The following is a 25,400-nucleotide window of genomic DNA, read 5'->3' as shown; positions in this document are numbered from 1 at the left end:
AATCTGAGGATGAGGATTATGTTGCCACGGAGGGGGAAGTAAGCTCCAAAAAGAAGGTGCTAAAGAAGGAATATGTCACAGCTGCTGCAACTAAGCCAGGAATGAAAACAAAGGCTCCAGCAAGAAGAATTCCTATATCTAAGGCCAGAGCCTCTACTCAGGAGACAATGGAGTTCACACTTGAACCCAAAGAAGGTGGAGAAGGCAAGAAGAGGAAGGGAAGGGTCAAGAATACCATTGCCAGAGTCATTGGCAAGCCCTCCATGATGAGAGATCCATCAGAAGAAGAAGAGGAAGAGGATGATGCACCAGCACCCAAAGCTCAGAAGCTTATGGGAGATGCTATAAAGTCAGGGGCTGCTCCATCAAAGCCCAAGTCTGCTCCCAAAGCTCCAGCTCAGAAGCCCAGTAAGCCCAAGAGGAGCACCAGGAACATTCCTGCTGAAGAGAAGAACAAGGCCCCAGTGCCTAAGACTGCCGATGAAGAAGATGATGAAGCCCTAGTGCTCAAAATGTTGAAGCCCAAGACTCCTGACCACAATGATGCTCATCCAGTAGCTGAAGATACGCACATCAGAAAGGATGCTGGACTGAGATTGTGGAGACAGTCTGATCCTTATGCTGTGAGGAGAAGGACAGCAGTTGACTACAGATTTTATACCAAAGAGCAACAGGACTTTTATGAGACAATTTTGCTTGACAAGAAGCCCATTGTATGTGACATGAGATGGGTTGATTGGGAGTACATCAAGGAGAAAGAAGATCACTTCCCAGGAGTTTATGACAGCTTCAAAGCATGTGGAGTTGACAAATTTGTAGCTCAGAAGCTCACAAAATGGAATGATGAGCTCATCATGCAGTTTTACTCCACAGCCCACTTCTATCCAGATGGGAGGATAGTTTGGATGTCAGAAGGTACTAGGTACCAATCCACTGTTGAAGAATGGGCTCAGCTGATCAATGTCCCAGAAGAACATGAGGATGACCTGGATGTGTATGCCGAGAAGATGAAAGACCACAACTCTATGGCAAACATGTACAAGGAGATCCCGGATAAAGCATTGGAGACACATAAGCTTGGATCTGTACACTATCTGTTGTCTGGTCTGCCTACCATCAACACAATTCTTAGGCACACTCTGCTACCCAAGTCAGGAGATCACAAGATGATCAGAGGGCATTCTATTAACCTGCTACACATTTTTGATGTCCCTCAGAAGTTCAAAGTCATGAGTCTGATTGTAGAGACAATCAAAAGGACAGCAGCTGACCAGAAGAGAAGTTGTGGGTATGCTCCACACATTCAGTAGCTCATCAACTCCAAGATGGGCACAGGCACATATCTGTTGGATAAGGAGCATCTACCCTTATATCCTGACTTTGAAGACAATACTGTTGTGATGAATGAGGAGGAACCATCATCAGTTCAAGCACAGGAGAAGAGAGCCAAAGCAAAGGCCGAGAAAGCTGCCAAGATGCCCAGTGTTGAAGAGGCATCTCAAGTTTTCCTGAAGAGCAAGCAAGATCAACTTGCATATCTGATCCAGTCTACACTAAGGATTGAGAAGGGCTTGGCCACCCTCACTCAAAACCAGGAGAGCTTGGAGAGGATCATAGAGACAAAATTTTATGATCTTTATCTGAAGGTAACAGAGATCCAAACAGCAGTTGAGCAGCTTCAGGAGGAAGCAGAAGAGAAGAGAGGCAAGGCAACTACTGATGCATTTGAGCGAGTGCCTAGAGGACAGAGATCTGCTGCAGTGCTAGTGAGAGATTCTAGAGCTACAGCATTAGCACCAGCAGCTACAGCTCCAATGCCACCTCCAGCAGCCACTCCACCAGCTCCAACTACTTCAACTGATGCCTTCGTCCTTGGAGTTCTCTCTACACCACCTCCCGAAGACCAAGCCTGAGAGACGCATATCACAATGCATTTTTGATCTTTTTGGTAACTTGTTGCCAAAGGGGGAGAAAAATGTATAGATCATAGGTTTCGAGAGAGAGTGCTGCTTTTTATCTCTCTTTGCTTTTGGTTGAACTTTTTGATTGTGTGCTTGTGTGAGATACTTGTATGATCATGTGGTTGATCATTTGCTACCTTAATGCTTGTCTGGATGATACTATCTGTTATATCTCATACATGATCATTCACTTGCTTGGTGATGAGTGCATGCTTTTACTTTCTATCATTTTGAGCGCTCCACCAAGATGTATGTGACATGGAAGAGTAACCCATGATCCTAATCGATTGTGCATTTGCATTCAAAAGCAAATCTTAAGTAATGCACAAATTTAGGGGGAGCTCTTGCTTATCACATACTTCTCAAAGCGACGATGTTTTTCAATCTTATGATCATTTGTCGAAGCTTTGATCTATATGTTGTCATCAGCTACCAAAAAGGGGGAGATTGAAAGTGCAACTATCCCTGGGTGTTTTGGTAATTCCTAACAACATATAGCTCATTGAGCTAATGTTATTTTAAGATAAATATTTCAGGAAAGCCCAATGATTGGCATGGCATGGATTGGAAAGTGGACCCCTCAAAATGCTAAGGACAAAAGATTGGCTCAAGCTCAAAGCACAAGACTCTACATTTTACTTTTAGTGATCCAAGATCACATTGAGTCCATAGGAAAAGCCAATACTATTAAAAGGGGGTGAGGTGTTGCTTAATGAATTACTTGCTCAAAATGCTTAGTGATATGCTCCAAAAACCCTCAACTACTTTCTCATATCCACATATGTCCCAAACCAAAAGTCAAACTCGGCCCCACCAAAATCTTCTATCCGGTGCCACCGAGTTCTCTTGACATAGCCACTGCCACAAACCCTAGTCACTTCGGTCTCACCAATAGGGATCTCGATCTCACCGAGATGGGATTGCAACCTCTCTGTTTCCCTTCGTAACGTTTCGGTCCAACCGAGATGAGCGATCGGTCCCACCGAGATTGCAATGCAAACTCTCTATTTCCCCTTCGTAACGTTTCGGTCCAACCGAGATGAGCGACCGGTCCCACCGAGATTGCAATGCAAACTCTCTGTTTCCCCTTCATAACGTTTCGGTCTAACCGAGATGAGCGAATCGGTCCCATCAAGTTTGCCAGACCAACTCTCTGTTTGTCTATTACCAAAATCGGTCCCACCGAGTTTGTGTAATCGGTTTCATCGAGATTACGTTATGCCTTAACCCTAACGACATCGGTCCCACCGAGTTGACATGTCGGTCCCACCGAAAATCCAAATGTTCACATTTTAAACTAAATCGGTCTGACCGAGTTCTCTGATTCGGTCCCACCGAGTTTGGTGATTTGTGTATAACGGTTAGATTTTGTGTGGAGGCTATATATACCCCTCCACCCACTCTTCATTCATGGAGAGAGCCATCAGAACATGCCTACACTTCCAACATACATTTTCTGAGAGAGAACCACCTACACTTGTGTTGAGGTCAAGATACTCCATTCCAACCACATAAATCTTGATCTCTAGCCTTCCCCAAGTTGCTTTCCACTCAAATCATCTTTCTACCAAATCCAATCCTATGAGAGAGAGTTGAGTGTTGGGGAGACTATCATTTGAAGCACAAGAGCAAGGAGTTCATCATCAACACACCATCTATTACCTTTTGGAGAGTGGTGTCTCCTAGATTGGCTAGGTGTCACTTGGGAGCCTCCGTCAAGATTGTGGAGTTGAACCAAGGAGTTTGTACGGACAAGGAGATTGCCTACTTCGTGAAGATCTACCCTAGTGAGGCAAGTCCTTCGTGGGCGATGGCCATGGTGGGATAGACAAGGTTGCTTCTTCGTGGACCCTTCATGGGTGGAGCCCTCCGTGGACTCGCGCAACCGTTACCCTTCGTGGGTTGAAGTCTCCATCAACGTGGATGTACGATAGCACCACCTATCGGAACCACGGATAAAAAATCTCCGTGTCTACATTGCGTTTGCTCCCTCCAAACTCCTCCCTTTACCTTCATATGCAATTGTTTTACATTCTGCTGCTATACTCTTAGAATTGCATGTGTAGGTTGATTATTTGATTCGTGCTAAGTTGCTAAAATCTGCCAATACTTCAAATTGGGAAAAGGCTAGATTTTTATTTGGTCAAGTAGTCTAATCACCCCCCCCCCTCTAGACATACTTTCGATCCTACATTTCTCTAGGATGGTATCTCTAATAAAATTTCTTTTAATATCTTGCCCAATTCCTCTCACATTCCAAAATAGGCCTCTCATTTTTTTATTTTTGTTTTTCCTCACTTTGGTCCCTCCACTCAAGATAGAGTTTTCTCCAGCACCAAAGGCTGGCATCCCACCTCTTATTTTTCTGTTACTGGAAAAGATCTTTTTAATTTATCATAATGTTCTTGTTCTACATCATCCTCAGTGTTATCTCCTTCTGAATACAAATCTTCCAATTCAACATCTCCAATGTCAATGAGACTTGGAGAGTCATCTTTTTTCTCCTCCCAATTTTTATTAATTGAATTTTGGAGATATATATCTCTTCTAGCATGTTCCATATTAGAAATCAGGTCTAGATTTTGTGCAACCATACTAATGCACACCCCAAATCAATCCCAACTTTGCTTGCCATATCATATAAAGAAATTTTTTCATCAGATAGAGTAGAGTCCTTACCATAATTTCCTTTTTCAGCTGCCCTTTCCTTGGCTAGATCTTCTATTTTAGCATCCTTCTTGTCCAGGTTTCTATCACTTCTTCTAGTAGGTCCATCTTTATCTTTGTCCTTGTCTCCTTCTTCCTTTTTGTGAATTCCTAATTTTGAGCCTAGGGATTCCACCGAGTCTTGAGTTGCTGAATAATCCACTGGTTCTGCATATGCATCTTCAGGAGTGTGGTCCTATGGAATTTCAGTCTCAAGCTCATTTTTCTCACCTAAGTCTTCTCCATAGATCTCTCTATCTTACCAAGCATCAATTTTTTCCATGCACTTGTTAATCAGCTCTTGTTGACCTTGAATCATTTCTAGCAAACTCTTCTTCTCTATTTCCCAATTAGCATTCTTCTTTTCCTCCACAGATCTCCAGGCATCATTTCTGCATCTGATTTCCTCAACATCTTAGAATTTTTTTTAAAGCTTTATCTAGCTCAGCCTCAACTTTCTTCCTCAAACCCACCTCCATTAGGTAATCTTTCGGTATCTTCAATATCTCCTCATTTTTCTACTACATTTCTTCAAATTGTTTGAGCCCCACACTTCCCAGCGAGATATTTTCCTTAAACCCTTCTGATCCCATTTCTCCAATCTTGATTTTTTTTCTGGCCTCCCATTGCTGTGTTATCTGATTCAGTCTGCATGTTCTCAAACTTCCTTTTTTCTTCATACCAACCCTGTTCAACCACCTCTTCCAACTCTATATTGATTCTGTAAATCATCAGGTCCTTGTCAGTTATCTCAGTATGGTGGGGGATTTTTTCATAGTCTCTGACTCCCACTTTAGCCCTAATTTTCTCTTTCAGGATAGTGGTCATATCAATTTCTAAGACAGGACCCATAGAAGCAGCCACCTCACACATCCCAAAAAAATGACTAAAGCACTCAAGAATTTTTCCAAACTGTACCCACACTGTGTGTAATTTGCCAATAGCCTGAGTGTCATAAGTCCAACTGTCTACATTGATCACAGCATTGTCCCCAGCAAGTTGAAGTTTCCAAATTTGTGGAGCTCTGCCAGTCTGCTCTTGCTAGGGAATCTCATCAAATAAGCTCTGTCTCCATGTTTTTGCATCTCCACTGCCAGTTCCAACTGAACATATAATTGAACCCCTCCAGGAACTGAGTTTCATTGATCTCCCCTGAAGATATGTTCACAATGGCCATAGGATTAGTCTATTCACCACTGACTATCTCTTTGGACTTCTGCACCAGCAGCACGCCTAGACCTCTGGCAGCATACCCAATAAACTTTGGGGTAGGCTTGATTTGCTTCAGCCATGCACATTCCTCAGTAACATGAGAATTCTTGCCACAGATGAAGCAATTAGGTAACTTGCAGTCTCTAGTCAGATGTCTGGTGTCTTTGCACTTGTTGCACATCATTCTGAAATTACCCCCAGCTTTGTTTTGATCCATGTTCTCTCTCTGTCCAAACCTGTTGTTCTGAATCCATCCTTTCTGCCCTTGTTTATTTCCCATACCCATATCAGCTTCACTTTTTTCCATGGATTCTTTCCCTCCAGCAAGCACTCTTTTAGTCTCATCAGGTATATTGCCTCTACTGCTTCCAGAGAGGGCAACATTTCCTCCCCCAGATTAGCTTTCCATCTTTTGTTGGGCCATCTGAGCCATCAAGGCCCCAAACCACTGTTGTTGCTGGATCAGATCAAAGGAAGGAGCCAGCGCCGCGACATCATCTTTGCCCTTAAGATCCCTAGTCATATGTTCCTCTTCCAACTTCTTCACAGTTTCTTCCTTGGAACTCAAAGGAAACCTCAGATCTGCCATCTCTCTCTTCTCTTCCTCCCCCTGCTGATCTGTATCCAAATCTCCCACCTCCTCTCTCATTGTTGGGGTAGATCTCTCTGAATCTATCTAGGTCCTCTTCCTTTCTTCTATACTGGAAACTATCTCTTCCCCCTCTATTAAATCTTCCTTCTCCCCGATATCCACCAGGCCCTCTGTTCATCATCTCTCCCTCTTCCCTCTCACCTAGCGGCGGCGGCGGAAGGGGAAACCCTAAGTCCTCAAGGGGGTCGCACTCTCTCTCAAAGCAGAGGAGAGGCGCACTATTTATAGGCAGGAAAGCTTGGGAAAGCGTATTGCTAAAACCCGTTTCCCCTTTTGCTTTATCCATTTTTTTCCTAGCTTTATCTGATGTCTTTTCACCCCAACCGGGGAGAGACATCTCATTCCTACTCATCATCTCTTCATGTACTGTAACTTGGCATCCATTAATGACCATATCATCTAGATACACATCTTCGTTAGACCAGAAATCAGGAATATGCGCAAAATTTGCACAATTCATTTTCCCAGCTATGTAAATACCTTTTCTAACCGGGCCTGGATCGACCTTGCAACTGGATTCTCTAACGGGACCAGCGCCATCACTCTTAGCAACTTTTCTGATAGATTTGTTGTAAACAATATCTCTCATATTCTTTCTATTTTTATCCTCAATCACCTCCACCATTTTTAAATCTGAAGATGTTTTCTCAGACACAGAACCAAAACATGATCTAGTTTCATTTTTATCCCCATTTCTAGCAGTCATTCGACTATGTTTGTTCATTCTGACTTTGCCAGCAGATTTCCCCTCTTCATAATTGACGAGATATTTGTTAAGAGATGGGAGTTTACCTTGCAGATCTGACGAGGACCCAGCCTCCCCGTCAGAGTCCTCACGAGCGAGCAGCCAGAAGCGACTACCCGCCGGCGAGGCTCCTATCCCCGTCCCTGAGGGGGGGGCGAGGCTGAGCAGACGCGGTGAACGACGGGGAAAGTGTGGGGAACGCCTTAGCACCGGCGGCACTTTCACCTTCTTCTTCCTCGCGCCGGGCTTCACCCCCTTCTCTGCTGTGCTGGCCACCAGATCCCCCATCGCCTCCTCCATCACCGCTGGGGCAGGCACCGTAGGGACAGGCACCGGGAGGCCCATCACGGCGCCGACAACGAACTCCGTCGGACCAGCAGGCTTGCGACGGCGAGAGCGGAACGCCATCCACTTCATCTCCTGCTTGGGGTCGTCGGACTCCGCCTCCTCCATCGCCCAGAGCAGCATCCTTAGCGCGCCCACCGGCTCGCCCGTCAGCGTGAGGCGCCTATCCTCCGCCTCCGTGAGCATCCTGTATGCCGCCCCCGTCGCCTCCTTCAGATCCCTCTCCTCCGCGAACCAGGAGATGATCTCCATCAACTTCTCCAGCTTCTCATCGTTTCAGTTGGCTATCTCCCTCGCCCTCGCCTCGAGTCTCGGCTTCCAGGGCTCCATGGATCTCTCGTGGCGGAGCACAAGTTTTGTGGTGCGGGAGGGGAATGGATCTCGTCGAGTGGGGATGGGATAGCCACACCGCCCCGCGCCGCAGCTTTAATCCTCCGCCATTCTCGACGCTCCTCCTCCTCCTTGACCTCGATTCTCGCGTCGCGCCGCGCCTCCGCCCCGATCCCACTAGTAGAAAAAGAGGCTTCCATACGCCCCCATTAGTCCCCAAAACAATCGAACCGCGACAAAAGGGGCCTTTAGTCGCGGTTCGGGAGGAGACCCGCGACCAACTATCTGGGCCCAGCACGCTCGGTCGACAGCTGGCGGACGGGAGAGGCTTTAGTCCCAGTTGGCCTGGCCAACCGGGACTAAAGGTCCCCGAAGGCCTTCAGTCGCGGTTGGCCAGGCCAACCGGGGCTAAAGGCCCATCCAGCTGGCGGACGGGAGGGCTTAGTCCGGTTGCCTGGCCAACCGGGACTAAAGGTCCCCGAAGGCCTTTAGTCGCGGTTGGCCAGGCCAACCGGGACTAAAGGCCCATCCCTATATATAGGACTCAGCTCACTTCACTTCACTCAGCTCACTTCACAATTTTCAGAAGGGGGTGGTGGGTTTGCTTTTGGTTCCTCCTATGCACACAAGGTGTTCGATGAAATGCCCGAGAGCCTGAAACAAACATGATATGAAGTGTCCGAGCCACACTTGAGCTTTCTCATTTATTTTTCCTCCGCGATCGCGGTTAGCAACTTGAACCTTTCATGTGTCATTGATAAAATATGCATGTGTGTAGTTCATTGTTTAATTTGTATTATTTCTAGCTAGTTAGTTTAACAAATGCATGATGGTTAATTATATACTTTATATAATAATAATGCAGATGAATCGGCAATGGATGTACGGTCCCCGACTCTCCGGCGAGTTCACTACGGGTTTGAAAGATTTCCTCGTAGTGGCAAATGCGAACAAGTAGCGAGGTTTTATTATCTGTCCATGTGCTGTCTGTAAGAATCAGAAGGGTTACTCCTCCTCAAGAGAGGTTCACATGCACCTGCTTCGGCGCGGTTTCATGCGAAGCTATAATTGTTGGACCAAGCATGGATAAAGAGGGGTTAGAATGGAAGAAGATGAAGAAGGGGATGATATCGATGACAACTATCATGATCATTTCGGTGATACTTTCATGGAGGATGATGCTGAAGGTGGGGAAGGGTTAGGTGAAGGTGAAGAAGAGGCACATGATGAGCCCGCTGATGATCTTGGTCGGACCATTGCTGATGCACGGAGACGCTGCGAAACTGACAAGGATAGGGAGAATTTGGATCACATGTTAGAGGATCACAAAAAGTCGTTGTATCCAGGATGCGATAATAGTCTGAAAAAGCTAGGCTGCACACTGGATTTGCTAAAATGGAAGGCACAGGAAGGTGTAGGTGACTCATCATTTGAAAATTTGCTGAAAATGTTGAAGAATATGTTTCCGAAGAATAACGAGTTGCCCGCCAGTACGTACGAAGCAAAGAAGGTTGTCTGCCCTCTAGGTTTAGAGGTTCTGAAGATACATGCATGCATTAACGACTGTATCCTCTACCGCGGTGAATACGAGAATTTGAATGAATGCCCTGTATGCACTGCATTGCGTTATAAGATCAGAGGCGATGACCCTGGTGACGATGTTGAGGGCGAGAAACCCAGGAAGAGGGTTCCCGCCAAGGTGATGTGGTATGCTCCTATAATACCACGGTTGAAACGTCTGTTCATGAACAAAAGGCATGCCAAGTCGTTGCGATGGCACAAAGAGGACCGTAAGTCCGACGGGGAGTTGAGACACCCCGCTGATGGAACGCAATGGAGAAAGATCGACAGAGTGTTCAAAGATTTTGCAGCTGACGCAAGGAACATAAGATTTGGTCTAAGTACTGATGGCATGAATCCTTTTGGCGAGCAGAGCTCCAGCCATAGCACCTGGCCCGTGACTCTATGCATCTACAACCTTCCTCCTTGGTTGTGCATGAAGCGGAAGTTCATTATGATGCCAGTGCTCATCCAAGGTCCAAAGCAACCCGGGAACGACATCGATGTGTACCTAAGGCCATTAGTTGATGAACTTTTACAGTTGTGGGCCAGACCTGGTGTACGTGTCTGGGATGAGCACAAAGGAGAGGAATTTGACCTACGAGCGTTGCTTTTTGTAACCATCAACGATTGGCCTGCTCTCAGTAACCTTTCGGGACAGACAAATAAGGGATACAATGCATGCACGCACTGCTTACATGAGACTGAAAGTGTACGTTTGGTTAATTGTAAGAAGAACGTGTACCTGGGTCATCGTCGATTTCTTCCCCGAAATCATAACGTAAGAAAGAAAGGCAAGCATTTCAACGGCAAGGCAGATCACCGGCCGAAGCCTGCGGAACGTACTGGTGCTGAGATATTTGATATGGTCAAGGATTTGAAAGTCATCTTTGGAAAGGGTCATGGCGGACAATCAGTTCCGCGGGGAGTTGACGGGCACGCACCCATGTGGAAGAAGAAATCTATATTTTGGGAGCTAGAATATTGGAAAGTCCTAGATGTCCGCTCTGCAATCGACGTGATGCATGTTACGAAGAATATTTGCGTGAACCTGCTAAGCTTCTTGGGCGTGTATGGGAAGACAAATGATACAAAGGAAGCACGGCAGGACCAGCAACTTTTGAAAGACCCAGATGACCGGCATCCGGAATGGTTTCAAGGTCGTGCCAGCTACGCTCTTACCAAGGAAGAGAAGGTCATTTTTTTTGAATGCCTGAGCAGTATGAAGGTTCCGTCTGGCTTCTCGTCGAATATAAAGGGAATAATAAACATGGCGGAGAAAAAGTTCCAAAACCTGAAGTCTCACGACTGCCACGTGATTATGACGCAATTGCTTCCGATTGCTTTGAGGGGGCTCCTACCGGAAAATGTTCGAGTAGCCATTGTGAAGCTATGTGCATTCCTCAATGCAATCTCTCAGAAGGTAATCAATCCAGAAGATCTACCACGGTTACAGAACGATGTGGCCCAATGCCTTGTCAGTTTCGAGTTGGTGTTCCCACCATCCTTCTTCGATATTATGACGCACCTCCTGCTCCACCTAGTCGAAGAGATTTCCATTCTCGGTCCTGTATTTCTACACAATATGTTCCCCTTTGAGAGGTTCATGGGAGTATTAAAGAAATATGTTCGTAACCGTGCTAGGCCAGAAGGAAGCATCGTCAAGGGCTATGGAAATGAGGAGGTAATTGAGTTCTGTATTGACTATGTTCCTGACCTTAAGCCGATTGGTATTCCTCAATCGCGGCACGAGGGGAGACTAAGTGGAAAAGGCAAGATCGGAAGGAAATCCACGATATGTATGGACGGTCATTCTATGACTGAAGCACACCACACAGTTCTGCAAAATTCCAGCTTTGTGGCTCCGTACTTCGAGCAACACAAGAATATTTTACGCTCGGACAACCCGGGGAAGCCTGAATCCTGGATTAGAAAGGCCCACATGGAGACTTTCGGCAGTTGGTTGCGAAAACATTTAATGAATGACAATGATGTTGGAGATCAGCTGTACATGTTGGCCAAGAAACCATCTTCGACTATAACGATTTTCCAAGGGTACGAGATAAATGGGAATACATTTTACACCATCGCCCAAGATAAAAAGAGCACCAACCAAAACAGTGGTGTCCGCTTTGATGCAGCAACCGAGAATGGGCGAAAGGTCACATATTATGGTTACATAGAGGAGATATGGGAACTTGACTATGGACCCTCCTTTAAGGTCCCTTTGTTCCGGTGCAAATGGTTCAAGCTAACAGGAGGTGGGGTAAAGGTGGACGAGCAATACGGAATGACAATGGTGGATTTCAACAATCTTGGTTACCTTGACGAACCATTCGTCCTTGCCAAAGATGTCGCTCAGGTTTTTTATTTGAAGGACATGAGTAGCAAACCGAGGAAACGGAAAGATAAGAAAACGATCAGTACATCATGCGATGATCCAAAGCGCCACATTGTTCTTTCAGGGAAAAGAAACATCGTGGGAGTGGAGGACAAGACAGACATGTCAGAAGATGTTTGGTGAAATTCCGCCCTTCAAAGTGAACACTGACCCAAGCATTAAGTTAAATGATGAGGATGCTCCATGGATACGGCACAATCGTAAGCAAGCAGGGACACAAGGGAAGAATTGATGTGTAATAATTTATTGTACCAAACTTTGTATTTGGTCGATGAACTGAATGATGTATCAAACCTTTTGTCAAACCTTCAAGGGATTTTAAAATGAATTAGTTTTATTTTTCTGATTTTTTTGATATATAATTGTATTTTTAAGATTTTTCAAAATATATAAGTACAAACAAAATAAATAAGTAAAAATAATTATCATAAAGTACAAACAAAATAGATAAGTAAAAATAAAGCTAAAAGAATTTTCATAAAGAACTTTTTTTGTTAGAAACTTTAATAGCAAAAATAATTATCATAAAGTAAAATAAATAAGTAATTAGAAACAAAATAAAATAAAATAAATAAGTTTTTTGTTGTAAGTAGAAACAAAACAAAATAAATAAAGCAAAAAAGAAAACAAAAAACAGGCAAAAAATAAAAAAAATATGCCACCTACTGGGCCACCACGACCTGAATACGACTAGAAACCCATCAATGGGCCAGGATTCAGGCCCGCAGAAGGCCCAGTAGGCCCACAGGCACATAGTGACAGGATAGGCCCGTAAGCCTGCATTTGAGAGGAGCTCGAAGTGGTCAGCGCAGCCGCGCTTATAAACCACTGTCGAGGCCTCTCGGCTAGCGAGGTGGGACTAAACATCCCACCGCACCGCGCCAGTTCCAGCACAATGCCTTTAGTCCCGGTTGGGGAGGCGGACCGCGACTAAAGGGTACCCTTTAGTCGCGGTTGTTGTCCCCAACCGCGACTAAAGGGTCTTTCTGCGCGGGAACGAAAGCGGCGCCAAAACCCTTTAGTCCCGGTTGGGGAGGCGGACCGCGACTAAAGGGTACCCTTTAGTCCAGGTTCGTGTGGCCAGCCGCGACTAAAGGGTACCTTTAGTCGCGGTCCGCCTCCCCAACCGCGACTAAAGGTGCGTCTATAAATACTGCACTTAGCAGTTTCGCCACTTCCCATTCTCCTCTCTCTCGACGCCGAAGCGCTGCCCCGACGCCGATCGACGCCGAAGCCCTGCCCCGACGCCGACGCCGACGCCGAAGCCCTGCCCCGACGCCGACGCCGAAGCCCTGCGCCCGCCGCCGCCGTCCCAGTGAGCGCCGCCGCGCCCGTGCCCTGCCCTTGCCCGCCGCAGCGTGCCCGTGCCCTTGCCCCCCTTGCCCGACGCCCTGCGCCCGCCGCCCGCCGCCGCTGCCCCTGCCTGCCGTCCTCCGCGCGCCGGCAGAAGAAAGAAGAAAGGAAAAGAAAAAAGGAAGAAAAGAAGAAAGAAAAAAAAAAAAGAAAAGAAAAAGAAGAAAAAAAGAAAGAAAAAAACAAAAGAAAAACAAGAAAAAAGGAAAAAAAAAAAAAAAAGAAAAAAAAGAAAAAAAAGAAAAAAGAAAAAAAAAGAAGAAAAAAAAAAAAAGAAAAAAGAAAAAAAGAAAAAAAAGAAAAAAAAAGAAAAAAAAAGAAGAAAAAAGAAAAAAAAAAAAAAAAAAAGAAAAAAAGAGAAAAAGGAAAAAAGAAGAAAAAAAAGAAGAAAAACAAAAGAAAAAGAAGAAAAAAGAAGAAAGAAAAAAAGGAAAGAAGAAAAAAAGAAGAAAAAAAGAAAAAAGAAAGAAAAAAAAGAAAAAAAAAAGAAAGAAAAAGGAAAAGAAAAAGAAAAGAAAAAGAAGAAGAAAAAAAAAAAGAAAAAAAAGAGAAGAAAAAAAAAGAAGAGAAAAAAAGAAAAAAAAGAAAAAAAGAAGAAAAAGAAAGAAAAGAAAAAAGAGAAGAAAAAGGAAGAAGAAAAAAAGAAGAAGAAAAAAGGAAGAAGAAAAAGGAAGAAGAAAAAAAGGAAGAAAAAAAAAAAGGAAGAAGAAAAAAGAAAGAAAGAAAGAAAAAGAAAAAAAAGAAAGAAGAAAAAAAAAGGAAAGAAGAAAAAAAAAAGAAGAAAAGAAAGAAAAAGGAAGAAGAAAAAAAGAAAGAAGAAAGAAGAAGAAAAAGGAAGAAGAAAAAAGAAGAAGAAAGAAAAAAAGAAAAAAAAGAAAGAAGAAAAAAAAAAGGAAGAAGAAAAAAAAGAAAGAAGAAAGAAAGAAAAAAGGAAGAAGAAAAAAGAAAGAAGAAAGAAAGAAGAAAGAAAGAAGAAAGAAGAAAAAAGAAGAAAGAAAAGGAAGAAGAAAAAAGAAGTAAGAAAAAGGAAGAAGAAAAAAATGAAAACCAAATGAAAACCAAAAGAAAGAAGAAATAAAAAGGAAGAAGAAAAAAAGAAGAAGAAAAGAAGAAGAAAGGAAGAAGAAGAAAGAAAGAAGAAAGAAAAAGGAAGAAGAAAGAAAGAAGAAAGAGGAAGAAGAAAGGAAGAAGAAGAAGAAGAAAAAAAGAAGAAAAAAGGAAGAAGAAAGAACCAAATGAAAACCAAAAAGAAAAACAAAGAAAACAAAACAAAATACTTGGCAGTGCTCAATAATCTTATTTTTTAATTCCTCCTCCTGTATGTCCCCTTAATCTTATTTTTTAATTCCTTTATACTTAAAGAATTTTTACTACATGCAGGAGTGAAATATGGCGGACGATAGAGCCGAGCCGCTTAGGGATCCGGAGGCTGAACGTTATCTAATGGGCATCATCAACAACGAGATTCCTTATGTGCCGGGCTCAGAATATGCGCAAGAAGAGGATGTAGTCTCTTCTTTTCTGAACCTTGAAGGTGGAACAGAGATTGTCGATGATCAAGAAGGTGAAGGAACGGACATTGTCGACGGAGGTCAACCGTCAACAAACGACGATCTCGAATTGCAAGTAGCAACCACCTCCGGCGAGGTATATATATACATTGAGCCTCTCGTGATACAAACTTACTGAAATGTGAATACATATGTATTAACGCGCGTGACTCTCTTTCTTTTTTTAGCCCTCCGGATCGAGTACGACAAAGCGTGGCAAATCCAAGGCGATGAAAACAGGAGAAACATATGCCATTGAGTTTGTCAGTGAAACCGGCAAGCCCCTACAGCACACCTCAAAGTTTATCAACCAATGCGGAGTCGTTGTTAGAGACAACGTCCCGATCACCGTCCAGGAATGGAAGGAGCCAAAGAAGGCACGTATTGGTTTCAGTTTTGTTGACAAGAGAACAAAAAAGGATTGCTAGAGAAAGCTTATGGAACATTTCATTCTACCTCCGGAATACAACAAAGTCGATGAATTCGGTAACGAGGTTCCGGGTGGACGTCAGAGGAGGAGGCTAGTTAAAGAGTTCGCTCTTCAGAAGATGGGCGAAGCATTCCGGAACTTCAAGAAAAATTTAACCCGTGACTATGTCAACAAGGGCAAGACTCCGGATTTCAATGGACAACATGAGAAACTGAAAGATGATTGGCCAGAATTTGTGAGGAAAAAGCAATCGGAGCATTTCAAGGAAATATCGAAAAAAAATAAGGATAATGCGAGTAAGAAAAAGTTCCATCATATTATGGGGCCAGGAGGATACCGCCTTTCGGAGCCTAGGTGGCAGAAGATGGAGGAGGACCTGAGGGTGCGAGGAATCCCTCTAGGTACAGAGGGATGGGACCCAAGGGCCAAAAGCTGGTGGTACGGGCATGGGGGATCACTAGACCCGGAGACAGGGGTGTGTGTTCACCGGCAGAGACAGTTTGCTCCCACCCAAGCCCTTATTGACGCAATGACCCAAGCTCAAGAGGGCTTGATCAAGTTCAACAGAGAGAAAGACGCACTGACAATAGCCCTCGGGAATGATGAACACGGAGGACGTGTACGAGGCAAAGGCAAAGTTCCGTGGAAAGTAGGGTTTTCCCAGGACAATGACCCGTACTGTTACAGAAGCCGTAAGAGAAAGACGGACCGGGATGCAGATCTTATGACGAAGTTTGCATCGGAACTCCATGAGTTGAAGCAGACCGTGCATGAACTAGTAAAAGAAAAATCGGCTGCAGGGCCGCATGAAGATCATGAAGCGGATCGCGGAAGCCAGCAGCGGAGAAGCAGTGTGGCTTCCACGGATGCCCCGCCTGGTGCTAGTGCACCGATGATCGAGATTCGTGCACCGGAGCCTCACTACCCCGTGGATGATGTAAAGGAGATGAAAGAATGTGATCTGCATTATCCCGTGGGGAACGTTTCCACGAAGGTAGCTAGCGGCAGTGCTTTACCCTGTACACCTGGAGCACTCCACCACAACAACCCCATTGCATATGGCTATGCTCGTGTCACGGTGGAAGACATAGTCCAAGGGTTTGAGGACCTGGAGATTGACAAACCTACACCCGAAGGGGAGAGCAGACTTGGAGATGTCAAGCGCCAGTTCATTCTATGGAAAAAGAAGTACATAGTGTTTCCAGACGAGGCACCAAGGCTAGCAAGTCCACCCCCCTCCGATGGTGGTGGTGGTGGTGGTGGCGGCGGTGGCGGTGGTGGTGGTCGTGGTGGTTCACCTACACCTCCTTCACGCCATTCGACGCCGTCCCCCGATCCACAACCTCCGGCGGGTACGACGCCCCCCAATCCTCCTCCGGCGGGTACGACGCCCCCCAATCCACCTCCGGCGAAGAAGCAGAAGCAGGCGGACAGCAAGGAAACCCGCTCCTGGACTATTAACCCGGACCCTTATGTACCTAAGACCACAAGGGTACCGGAGCCATCACTGAAGCCTCTCCTCCCAAGGCCTGGGGAACTTAGTGAAGCTGAAACCAAATTGGCCGCGTCTGCTGATTATGAGAAATGGAAGGCGGATATGAAGGCGATAAAAGAGCCTGAGCCCAAGCAAGTATTCACTGAGAAGCAAAAGAAGTGGGCTAAGGATTTTTTGACGACACCGTCCCAAGCCGAGCTGAATATGCCTGACGACTATGGACATGAACTTCGTAGGCAAGCAAAAATATTGAAGGAGGAGAAAGAAGAAAGTAAAAAAAGCGGGAAACAAGTTGACCAGCTCGGGATGCAGAAGAAACAATCGATCCCCCGCTCATAGTGAAAGCCGGTCCGGAAGAGGACCCCGAGATCATAGCAGCTGCGGCAGCACTTGGATTGACTGTAGCGAGTGCCATGAAACAAGCGTCCGAGATGGGTTTGACTCTTCGTGCCTTCTTAGGCCTTGAGGATGCGCCAGTATGTGAGATAGCATTACAATATGTGCGGAATGGGCCTCTCGTCGAGCCTGCGCGGGAAAAGAGTCTACCACCACAAATGCGAAATCTGCTACGTTGGTACAAGCAATTCATAACATGGGCCGACAAAGAATATATTTATGCGGATGTTACAGATGAGCATCACACCAAACGGTACTCTGTAGAAGTTCATATGAGTGAATTGTTCCAGCTGTTCAATCTGCGCGACCTCGACAAATCTATGCTGAGTTGCTACGTTCTGTAAGTGATTTATTTCTACCTCATCTCGTTCTTCATTGCCTGCACTATATATATATATATTGTCCTAACTATATTGTTGCGTACGCTATTATGCAGATTGAAGATTTGGGAATGCAAAATAAGAAACATCCATGATGTTGGGTTCATTGACCCACATATCGTTAATGGACATGTGTTACAACATCACCCCGAAGACGTGGAGAAAGACTTGTACAAGTTTCTTAGAAAGCATCAACTCAAAAGTCATATTCTATTTCCCTACCATTTTGGGTGAGTGTTTCTCTCTTGTGCCCATTCTCTTTTGTTTACTCCATGCATGGTATGTCTAATCGATGAGTTATGCATGACTGTGCATGTAACGTGTCCGCAGGTTCCACTGGATTCTGCTAAATATTGAACTTCACACCTCCAGAGTTCTAATCATGGACTCTATGGATTCGGATCCAAAGCGTTGGGCCGACATGAGAAAAATGCTGCAAAAGTAATTATTTTCAATCATTTGAGCTCTATATCGATCGGTCTCTTTCGTTCATTTCCTAATATCAAGTAACTAATAACTCCCTTGTTCATTTAATTTTCTTTGCCCTGTAGGGTTTGGAGACGGTTCTCAGAAGAAATTGTCGGTGAATTCAAACATGAGCTAGATTTCAGAAGGTTAGTTAATGTGGATAAGCAGCCACCGGGGACCAATCTATGTGGATACTATATTTGTGAGAACATCCGGAGACTAACCTCTGAGCGGAAGGCATCGGATAGCGTGCGGAACGCGACGGATAACTTGCGGAGGAGGCTTAGTCCAGAAGCTCGCTTCCGACCAATTCAAGATGAATTAGCAGGATTTTTCTTGAGGGAAGTCATCAATCCTAAAAGACAACACTATACCGAGGACGCAGACATTTATATGCATACCCGAGATTGAAACTTGTTCGAAGTTGTATATGGTCCTCCATCCTAATTGTGTATGGAAACTTGTTCGAAGTTGTATATGGTCACCCGAGATTGAATATATATTATATATTCCTCTTGAATTCTTCTTGTTTGAAATTTCATATGCATGTATATATATAGTATCGTAGAATATGGGTACTGAAACTTCATCAAAATTAAAACAAAACACAAAATAAAATATAAAAGAAATAAAACACTACAAATTAAAAAAAACCAGGTTTAGGGGGGCTAAAACCCTAAACCTGCGGACGAGGCCTTTAGTCCCGGTTAGCCACAAGAACCAGGACTAAAGGTCCTCCGCCATGACGGACCCCTGGCGGCCACGTAGACGGGCCTTTAGTCCCGGTCAGCCACGAGAACCGGGACTAAAGCCTTTAGTCGCGGTTCGTAAGTGGCGCGACTAAAGGGGGGGTCTTTAGTCGCGCATATTTAGTCCCGGTTGCACAGCCGGGACTAAAGGCTGTTACGAACCGGGACTAAAGGGCTTTTTTCTACCAGTGTCCCCAGCACCCTGCCCACCAACACAACGTGACAGGGGAACCGAATTTGTGTGCCTTCCTGTATCTCCTCCTTATCGTGTACCCGCACCGCGTCAACTCGCACCCCACGATCATCCAGCAGCGTCAACCACGGCGAGCCGCCCCGCTGAAGGAGCACGCCTCGTCGGAAAAGCAGCAGCGCCGGCGTCGCTAGGTCGAAGACGAGGTGCACCGCCCACCTGCGATCAGGGGGATCCGCCTCGCTCGTGTCGTCAGCGCTGGCCCGTGTCGCCCGAATCGTCATCTCCCAAGAGAGATAAGAATGGCCGACACCAGAGCTTTTTGTTTCCATCCGTAGACACATCGTTATGTACGTTACTTCTTCAGGTACACGAGGGGCTGCTTTGCTCTGGGGGCTTGGGTGAACTCGGGAATCTTCGCGGCAAATGCCCCTGCCGTAATACGTACAGTACCTACTAACAGTACAGGATCAGGATCAGGTGGGTGCGCTTGACTCCATCCCCTTCAGAGCCTTTTGGCCCGGAGCGTTGGATTACTGGCGGCTTTGGCGGCACTAACGAAAGCCGGGACACGTTTGAACGCCGCGGCATGCAGTGTCGCGCTTCACTTGGGCCAGGACAAACGAGGCCCCGTTATTGTATGGGCGCAATGCTTATTTGGCGGTGAAGCTGCGAGCTAGGCAACAAGATGGTAAGTTTTAAGATGTATGCGTCCAAGGTGAGATTTTGGGACTGCAGAATGCTTTGGAGCTTACCGAGTTCTGGGTTACTTCAACAGGTTCTGTCGACTCATCAAGAAATACTACCGTATCTTGGCATGTGCAAACTCCAGAGGAGATCCTATAGTTTTCCTAACCGTTGATGCAGTGCTGATTTTCTGTCTGGATCCAGGACTAACCCCTGTCAATGAGAATATGAGGTTAGCGGTTTGAGGTCACCTGGTCAGATTCTACGTACTTACTACGTACTAGGCAATTAATACTACGTCACATAACACTGATTGTGTTCAGCATGCATGTGTACTACTGCTGGCTGACCATGAGGCATGCCCAGTGGCTTGTTGACAACGCCTGGAGTACATTTGCTCTACTTCGACCACCATGAGCGAGAACGACTAGACCGTATTCAGTTAGTTCGCCGATCATATTGCTACCACGCTGTATTAGTGACACACCTACGTTTGATTGGGAGGCTGGATGAAGCTGAACATGGACAGATTGACACACTAGTGTCTAGGGGGTGGGTTTTTTTGTTCACCGATGCTGTTTTGCATCCCCCAAATTAACCTGAATACAAAACAGGGAAGTGGTCCTGGATTCTTTGGCCGGCTCCATACCAAATGCCGCGAAGCCAGCATCAACGGGCTGGACAGACATTTTTACTGTTAGTGCCATGCTCTTCTTCCTCGTTGGTTCCTCCGGGCTTGCCGTTGATGCACGGGAAGATCACCTGCGGTTTCCCCCCATATTCTATGCCGGCGCGCGCGTCTCTCCGTACCGCCGAGCTGCGTACGTACGCTAACCAACCAATCGCAACGGCCGGCCGGCGCGCCCCGCTCCCAGAGGAGAGGAGATGATAACTTAGCTTGCTCGCTCGATCCCCGGTCGGTCACGCACTCATCGAGCGTGCGATGCTGGAGCGCTCTCCTCTCCTATCCCCCACGTTGACCACGCCTCGCCCGAGGCCGCCGTGCGCGCGCCCGACGCGTCACCTCGAGCTTACGCGCACATGCTCGGCCCGACCCGAGCCTGCGGGGCCGTGGCTCCGCCACGCGCGCGCGTAAAGCCCGCGCCCGTACGTGAACGTGCCCCGGGACTGAAATGAGGAAGGCTTTCCCGCCGCGCCGCAGAGTAAAGCTGGCCGCCGGCCGGGGCCACGTCGATGAGAAGCGGCGGGGGCGGGACCGGCAGCACCAGTAGCGTTGCGGTGTGCGGCAGTATCTCTCAGGCTGCAGCCTGCAGGTGGCGATGTGCATCCTCCCCTCCCGCATGCAAATGCAGATGCAGCGCCCCCCATCCTTTGATCGATCGATCGATCGTCCTGCGTCTGCACTGTGCGGGATCGAGCTGGCGCGCGGGAGAGCGCTGCTCGCCCAATCATTCGAAACCGTCGCGTGCAAAGACCGTCCTGCCCCCCGCTCCCTCGCCCTGTCGTTTTTCGCGCTTTTTCTGCTTGAACTTTTTTCGCTTTGCAGCGCGGTGAAAAAGATGGGCGCGGCCGCGCGGGCGGGCAGGGGAAAAGGGTACGGTGCTACGGTGTGGTTTAGGCAGCATCTAGCTAGTACAGGGAATGGCCGTGCGCTCGCCCGTACGACGACCACGACGACGACCGCGAGCGGATGGCACGGAGGAGGAGCATGTGCAGTGCTAGTTGCTGGATGGATGGATGCCGATGCGATGAGACGACGGGACAAGCGTCCCTCCCTACCATCGACGGACCTACGTCGGTCACTCTTGCTACGTGCGCCGGTACGTACTTAGGAAATGGCAAGTGGTACACTGGCGCTGTGTTTTCATTCCACGTGCAGATCTTACTTAGGCCAACTCCATCGCGCGACCCTATTCTTTCCGGCCCCGTCCGTTTGAGGTAAAAAGGACAAACCGGTCGGCCCAACGCGCGACGGCCCGGACCCATCTGGTCCGTTTTGTGTCCGGGACGACCCATTTCGAGCGCAAACATGCGTCGGATTTGGGTCGCGGCGGACACCAAACGGACACGCGCCTCGTCCACGTCGGGGCCGCGTGGCAGGCGGCCACCTACCTCCCACCCGCCCACATCAATGCACACGCGCGGGCGGCCCCGCCTGTCATCCGCCCAGCCGAACGGTCGCGGTCCTTCTTAAATGGGGAACCCGTGGACCGGTCGTCGTCCACACTCCCACTCAACCCCGTGGCCTCCTCGAAACCCGACAGCACCAAAACCCTAACCTCGAACTCGCCGGCCGGCCGCCTCGCAGCCATGGGCTTATGGAACCACGGCAGCAAGGGGAAGCACGACCGCGAGGCCGGCTCCTCCTCGGGACGCCGCCGCGGCTCCGTGAAGAAGGAGGAGCCCGCATCACCGCCGCGCACCTCTCGTCGAGCCCCCGCGCCTGCCCCCTTCACCATCGCCCCTAGGGCCGCCGGCGAGCGCGACCGGCAGTACCTGGCCGTGGACGTATGCCGACGGTACTAGGAGACGAGGACGACGGTCCCGTGGAGCGACGTGCACCTCCCCAACACTTGGAACCTCTCCGCCGACCGGGTCCCGATCCCGCCGGTGCCGATGAGCGGCCGTGCGCGGCGCGATGAGATCGAGCGCCGCCGCCGCCTCCTCCCTGACGACCTCAACAACGACGAGAGGTACGCCCCCGACTCCGTGCTCTAGGACACGTGGCTCCAGGACGAGCACGACGTGCGGCGCGCGTCCTACTTCGCCGGCACCGTGTCGGGGCCGCGGCGGCCACGTCGGGAGGTGCGCGGGTGTACGCGGGTGCGCGGCCTCACGCCCACGTTGTCGCCTTCCCCGTCTCCGTCACCACTTTCACCTCCTCGCATGACAGCGGAGGAGGAGGCCCGTATCATGGCGCGTGTCATGAAGAACTCCATGCGCACGCACGATGAGCGCCAATTTGAGGGCCTCGAGGAGATGACGGCCCTCTCCGCGGCCGGCGACGTCGCCATCCCCGAGCTGGAGATGGTGGCGAAGGAGGAGGTGATGGAGGAGCCGCTGGTGGCCGCGTTCAACCCGGGCCTGGTGGACCAGGGGTGGACCTGGTCGTGCACGACAGAGCAGATGGCCGACGCCGTGGGGGGCGTGAACTGGTGCCCCACGCCGCCGCGGTCCCCAGAGCGGGACGCCTCGCCACGGGAGGAGGTGGTGCAGGCACCTGCCACCTTCCAGCCCGCCGCCCCAGTGCACCACGGACCGCCGGCCCACCTCTGGACGCCGCCGGACTACGTCGACCTTGTCAGCGACGATGACGACACCGGCGGACACTGAAGACGGCGACGGCCACGGCATCGACGGGCGCGGCAGGAGCGCGCGGGCGGCCTTTTTTGTTTTTATGTTAATTATGGCACTGGGCCGTTAAGTGAACCGTGAAACTGGGCCATTTTGTGGCCATGTCCCCTTAACTTATGTTTTAAGTTTTTTAAATTGCGTTTATGTAACATCCCAAAATTCTAAATTTTGGAATGTTATAATAAATAGATAGTTCTGATTGTTTGTTTGATTGTTGTGTGATTGATTGACTGAAAGTGAGTGAAATTTGAAACTTTTGAACGTTAAATGAGAGGGAATAAAAGGACTTTCCCAAACTTTCATTTTTGCATTTATGATCTCTGTGAATTCAAATTCTTTTCAAATACAAAACCTTGGAGAGTAAATAACATGACTTCTTCCATTTAAATTAAATGAAAAGGGTTTTGAAAAGATTTGAATTTTATTTGGAAATATTTTTAAATTCATAAACTTCATTCAACTCAATGATTTTCATGAGAGAAGATAAAATGACTTCTTTAAAACATATGAAATATGAGTTGGGAGTTTAAAAGGATCAAATTTAAAGTCCTTTTGGAAATTATTTTCAATTTGGAGTTATTTGGTTTTTATTCAAAAATATTTTCTCCAAAAATAAAATATATGGAAATTAGGGTAAAATGATTTCCTACATCAAAAAATTGGCGAGAAATAAATTTAAATTAATTTTGTTACTTTTAAAATGATTTTTATTGGGTTTATTGTAGCAGTAGCACTCTTTGATTTATTTAAATATGTGTGGATATTATTTGATGCTCGAATAATGTTCATGTCGTAGAAAATCTTTTTCTGAAAATTTTGATATATTATATGCCTATAGTTTTTTATTTTATTTGGTTTTCCTTTATTTTCTGTAAAAAAAATAAAATGTTTTTTTAAATTCCCTTCCGCCGAACTGGGCCGGCCCAGCTCCTCAGCCAGGCCCAGCCCAGCGCGCAGCTTGTCCCCGACCCCGAGCGGAGTCCGCCACCCGCACGGCTCGCCGGCGACGCCGTGTCCGCCCCGGTCTCCTCGCCCGCCCCCTCCCGCAAGCCCCCCTCTGGCCTTTATAAGGCGAGGCCCCGTCGCCTCTTCTCCTCGTCAGCCGCCGCCTCGACTCCTCACTTCGCGCCGCCGCTACACGCGCCGCCGCAGTCGCGCCTCGCTGCCGCGCCACCGCCGCTGCCCGTCGGCGCCGCCCCACGCCGCATCGCCCGGAGCCGCCACCCGCACCTTGTCCCATCGCCGCCGGAGCCGCCTTCGTCGATCTCGCCGTCGCCGCCGAGGTTGAACCGGCCGAACCGGTAAAGAAACCGCCCGGTCCGGTTTATTTCTTTTAGGGTTTAGTTTTTTTTCGGTTTACCGTTTAAAAACAAAAAAAAACCTGGTTTTTCTTTTAACCTAGTTATTTAGAGAACGCTCGTTGGTTAGGCCTTCACAGCGAACGGATTCGTTCGTTAGCGTTCTGTAACGAACGTTCGGTATTAAGTTTTTTTCTTTTTCTGTTAGTTTTAGTCAGGGACTTCTTTGTAGATGTATTATTTATAGTTTGGCCCCTGATCTTCAATCCTCCACAACTTTTTGCTCGTTAGTCGGAATTAGACGAAACCAACGCCCCTTCTTCGTTACGATCCCCTCTATCTAGCAAAACAACTTGAACATGTTTTTGAAAATTTAAAATTAGAATTTTCACAGAGATTTGTATTCAAACTTCTTTTATTCGTAACTTGAGTTTTATAACTCCGATTTAGTTGATTCTTTTTGCAAATCGAAGCTCTTGACCTAAACTTTATGATAAGGCCAAATTCACATAATTTTGGTACTATTACAAATTGTTTTATGTTGCAAGAGTTATTTGCTTGGTTTTGATGTTTTCCGAATTGTCTTCTTCGTTCTCTCCGATCTTTTGAGTGATTGCTTATGTGTGGTTACTATTGCTTGCTTACGATAGATTGACCGGAGTGTGACGAGTAGAACTATCAGGAGTTATGAGTGCGAATCATCTTCATCAACAGTATAAGGCAAGTTCACACTTTGATCATATCCCTTTACTACCCAGTTTTTATGCATTAGTTTCAACCCTCAAACATTGCATGGTTAGGAATTGATAACATGTGGATATTGGGAAGTAGTTGATGAGGTAGGAACCTATTGTCCTGCATTCAAACCTTGGGAGTTACTTCTACGTTATGCTCATACTGCTATGCTATGCTCGTAGACGTGGTTTGGTTTTTGAGAGAATTCATGAAAGATGTGAGAGACTATTTGTTAACTAAGGTTCAACTTAAGGTGGCTACTTTAATACACATCTGGGTGGATTGCTAGGGGCACCCTGGGGATATACTGGTGGACTTGCCCGGACACCTGGGATATACCAGTGATGTCCTAGGAGATTCCGAGGATATACCGTGTGATCATCCTATGGTTCGCCACCCAGGCTCAAAGGGATCATAAGATTATTCATGCTAGAAACTTCCG

Source organism: Triticum aestivum, chromosome 7D (assembly GCF_018294505.1).
Source record: "Triticum aestivum cultivar Chinese Spring chromosome 7D, IWGSC CS RefSeq v2.1, whole genome shotgun sequence".
Lineage (NCBI taxonomy): Eukaryota > Viridiplantae > Streptophyta > Magnoliopsida > Poales > Poaceae > Triticum > Triticum aestivum.
The sequence above is the reverse complement of the archived record's forward strand: the minus strand, read 5'-3'. Positions refer to the sequence as shown.